The sequence below is a fragment of the Vespa crabro genome, chromosome 10 (genome assembly GCF_910589235.1).
Source record: "Vespa crabro chromosome 10, iyVesCrab1.2, whole genome shotgun sequence".
Taxonomy (NCBI): Eukaryota; Metazoa; Arthropoda; class Insecta; order Hymenoptera; family Vespidae; genus Vespa; species Vespa crabro.
This window is the reverse complement of record NC_060964.1, coordinates 1,771,024-1,776,026: the sequence shown is the minus strand read 5'-3', so window position 1 is coordinate 1,776,026 and position 5,003 is coordinate 1,771,024. Positions and strand designations below refer to the sequence as shown.

The 5,003-nt window shown below is 33.7% G+C and overlaps 1 long non-coding RNA gene across 1 annotated transcript; it reads right to left on the bottom strand.

Moving 5' to 3' along the window:
- Positions 1-445: 445 nt before the first annotated feature.
- On the bottom strand, positions 446-2,037 carry LOC124427213. Its single transcript, XR_006942916.1, has 2 exons — positions 1,695-2,037; positions 446-1,617 (listed from the first exon to the last, which is right to left on the bottom strand). It is a non-coding gene; the product is annotated as an uncharacterized LOC124427213 (long non-coding RNA).
- Positions 2,038-5,003: the final 2,966 nt, after the last annotated feature.

Here is a 5,003-nt window from a genome sequence, read left to right as displayed (position 1 = left end):
TTGCTCAGATCATCAAGAATCTAGAGCAGACAATTGTATAGGTATATACTTCAAATTAACTTATAATTATGATTAAAAAATAAGATAATATGAGCTTGATTCTAATTATTTTAATTTGTAAGATGAACAATTTAAAACAATTATCCAAAATGTCTTATCATTGATCGAGTGATCAACAAATTTTAATAAAAAAAAAAAAACAAAGAAAATAAAAAAGAATAAACTGAAGATCTGGAAGATTGACCTGAATTAATTGAAGTTAATACACACACACACACACACACACACACACACACACACACACACATACACATGTATATATATGCAAAAAAATAAATGAGGATTAAAATAAAATAAAATTTATTAAAGAAAATTAAATATATTTAGGTCTATTGATGGGGGGGGGGGGACAAGAAAAGAATAAAAAAAAACATACTAACAAAAGTTCCCAGTATCGTTCTATCATCGTTTAATTATTAAATGAAATAAGCAACAATGGGAAGGTATAACGACTCGATTAAATTGGACAGTCAGTGATTGCCAGTATAATTTGGGGAACAAATCGCGTCTCACTAATCCTATCCCAGTGCAATCACTTGTATCGATCATCTCGAATTACCGATTTCGACGTGTGTTTCATCGAAATACTCGCGCGGTCGCATTATCATGGTTTTCTCTCGGATACGCATGCACCCATACATATAAACATAACACACGTAAACAGAGATATATAGACAGTCTCTCTCTCTCTCTCTTTCTCTCTCTCTCTCTCTCTCTCTTTCTCTCTCTCTCTCTCTCTCTCTCTCTTTCTCTCTCTCTCTCTCTCTCTCTCTCTCTTTTGCTCTTTCTCTTTGTATGTTCGAATCAAATCGATGCTCCCTGCGCGACGCGAAATGGACAAAATTATAGTTATATCTCCGAACTTCGTTAAAACGGTTTGCCTCCATTCGAATTTCCTCCTCCCATCTCCTACCACCTTCCCCCACTTCCAAATCCCTCTAGCTCAAGAGACTTCGTAAATACTGTTTTTCCGTTCATTAGAAATTCTATATGATTATCAGAACTCAATAGGACATCGGTAAACGATTTAGCATTTATTTTTTCTCTCTAAAGCAACTCGCTGCCATCTATACGAAATCATTTCATTCAAATATCACATAAAAATATATATACATATAATGAATGAAATGATCTAATATTTATATATATTTTTTATCCATTATTTATTCACATTTTATTTAACATTTCTTTGTTGATCTTACGATTAAATTGAGATGATTTCATAGAAATGAGTATTTCGATAAAAAAGAGTTAAAAATATTCATTGATAATTGAGATATATTAAATATTGTATTATCTTTTAGTCGACAATTTGTAATAACGTTTCATTAAGAAATCTCAGTTATTTTTTCCATATCTTCAAGATTGAAATATTATCTTTAAATACAACATCTTCATCATGTCATTTAAATTCATTGTTTTTGATTGTAGTTGTGATATTTCCATTTTTATTCGTTCCTTGCTAATCTTTGTTCGTTTCGTTCGGCGTTGTTTGATCTTTTAAATGTGAAGTTTCGTAAGAAGGTAATTTAAACATAGCTATGTTCGGTGTCACATCTAAGGGCGATCATGGTCTATTTTGTTTTTGTTTCATTGAATAAAGATCAACTTATGCAATAATTGATTGTACTTACTTTCTTCTTTGTTAAGTAGCTTTAATGAATGTTTAGACATTGTCTCCTTGAATAATGATAAATCGAAATTATTTGCTTTAATATCAGCATCTGATTAACAATCATTATTATAATCAGAATTGTCGTTTTTCGTTAGACTAATTGTACAGTTGTTTTAATTACTTATAATGATTAGCATTCGATCGTTGTTTATTAATGATTTTATTAATCGCTTTTTTTGCTTGAATTTTGCTTTTATCTTTTGTTTAATCCTTTACATTTCAAAATGTCTTTCAGCTTAATGATGGTAAATATTCACGAGTTGATTTTGTCCTTCGCTCCGAATCACTTTGCAAGCTTTATACTTGATTTAACGTAATTCGTTTTCCTAACACCCGATCTTATATGATTGATAGCAGGTTATCAATGAAATATCAGGTGATCGATTTTATCGAAATTCAAGGAATCACGTTGACTCTTGTTAACACTAGAATGATAGAATATCGCGAAGCTTTACGTATTCGGTAATGTTAATAATACTAAATGTTAATAATAATAAATGTTAGTAATGTTAATATTTATAATGTCGAAAACAGGTAAATATATTGTTAATGATACAATATTACAAATAACTTGACAAATATTTTAATAGAAAATAAATAATTTATGAATTAGTCTTTTTAAAATGTGGTAAATTATAAATTGATCCTTTAGTAATAAGAAGTAACAAAAAAAAAACTATAAGAGTAAGTTTCATTTGGCTACATTCCTGCATGCATTATTTATACATTATTTATTCTATATTTATACATACATACATACATACATACATATATATATATATATATATATATATATATATGTATATATAAATGAATGTATATATGTGTATATATTCGTTCATTTTCTCTTGAACAAAATGAACTCATATTTAGTAATACAAATCTTTGATACTATACCCATCCATTTGTGAACAGATATATATATCGAACAATTATTAGAATGGGATAAATTAATCGAAAATAAGAAATGAAGAGAATGATAGAAAATGATTGTCTATTATTGTTTTTTCTAAGAACCGGAATAATATAATATAACGACAAATACGAGATTGTCGTTGAAATGGGAAAAAAGTTAACTGGAAGAAGATGGACTAGAAAGAGATAGAAAGAGCAAGTGAGAGAGAGAGAGAGAGAGAGAGAGAGAGAGAGAGAGAGAGATAGTAGGAGATCGCGATGAGATACGTGTCGAACACGCGAACGCTTCGATTACTTCGCAATGGCGCAATCAACGCCAAGTGATCTTTATTTTCGTTGTTTTGGTCCCGGCCACGATAAATTCGAGCGACTACAGGTACTACAATTCCGCGCAAACGAGACAATGCCAGCATGGAGCTTCGTTACAACGGGGTGTGATTGTCGTCCCATCAAAGTGGACAGTTTACAGATGGATTGGAACGCTGCTGGACACCCCTCGTACACCTCTTTCTCTCTCCCTCTCTCTCTCCCTCTCTCTCTCTCTCTCTCTCTCTCTCTCTCTCTATCTATCTATCTATCTATCTCTACCTCTCTATCTCTATCTATCTATCTAAACCTCATCCTATTGTTACACAGGGACGCATTCATCGTCTCGAGATTTTCCTTGTGAACACGTTCAATCGAAAAGAAAAAGTTGCATATCATTTGAACAATGTCAAATCGTAAACACTTACGTTAGTACATACATACGTATTTGTCGCGTATCTAATATCTATTTTGTAAAATACAATTAACTTAAAATTTATTAAAAAATTGAATGTAATTAATTAAAAAATGGAATGTAATATATTCGTTTACTGACATAATCGACGAAACTTGAATTCTTTCTCATCTCTGTTAACATTTAATGTGCTTTAATACGTAGATGTAATACTACGTCAAATTTTGTACGATGTAACATCATTCATTAGAGAGATAAAGGAAGAGACAGACAGAGAGGGAGAGAGAGAGAGAGAAAGAGAGAAGGAGAGAGAAGGAGAGAAACTATAATACTTAAAAACAATATGAAAATGAATGAGTATTCTCTCTCTCTCTCTCTTTCTCTCTTTCTCTCTCTCTCTCTCTCTCTCTCATCACTCTCATCTCTTTCTCGTATCTGGATGGATCGTAATACGAGTTTCCCCTCTTCTGTGCTGTTTACATACTTATTACGCACTGCCGTTGCAGAAGCATTACAGATCATGTAAAACACGTGCGTCCCTGTTGCTAGCAATAGGCAAGTTTACTCGTTGACTCGTGGCGAGGGTGTTGTAACGGCTTTCTCACTTGCTCTCTCTCTCTCTCTCTTTTTCTCTCTCTCTCTCTTTTACTCATAGCTAGTAGCTCGCGTTATTACTCAGGTGTAATTGCGTTCTAGCCCCTGTTGCTCGTGTATAACCCGAAAAAAGGTGTATATGTGTATATATATATATGTGTGTATGTTTGTGTGAGAATGAGAAAGAGAGAAAGAGAGAGAGAGAAAGAGAGAGAGAGAGAGAGAGAGAGTAATACGTGTAGAGAGAAGTGCGGTCAAAGTTTCGTCGTCGTCGTCGTCGTCGTCGATGGCCGTTCGCCGGTGCAATTCTGCAACGGGCAGGCATTTGCCAGTTTCCCTTCCTGCATCCACCCTCGATTCAATTCAATGCCACTCAATCAGTCAATGTAACGCGCATGCAGAGCCGCATACCGCCGTCCCGCGCGTTTCCCAATGAAATGCTCGTGCACCCACGCGCTATTCCGGCCGGTACTTTGGCGTTAAGTGTCCATCCCGTACAACCCCACTCCTCTCTATGTCCCTCTTTATCTCTGTCTCTGTCTCTCTCTCTCTCTCTCTCTCTCTCTATCTATCTATCTATCTATGTATCTATCTATCTAACTCTCTATATCTCTTTCTCTCTCGACAGTACATCATGTAACTGAAGAGAGCCGCGTTACTCTCGACACGTTGTCCATCAAGATATAAACGGAAAATGGAACTCGTCCGTTGATTTTACATGCGTCCATCGCGAGCCTTTTTACATTTTTGTTTACCATCACAAACTTCAAGCCTTGATGACAATACAATTTTGTAATGCAATTTGTATGCTTTATGCCTGGTCAATTTCTCTTTTTTTTCTATTATTTTTTTTTGTTCTTCGTTCCTGTCTATGAATAGATATCTTATATTTAAATTTTATATATATATCTTTCGTTTCTCTCTTTCTCTCTCTCTCTCTCTCTCTCCCTCTCTCTCTCTCTCTTTCTAGTAATAATAGACTTGTAATATTAACAATATTATTTCGTATAAAAATACATTGATAATATATGTTATCGA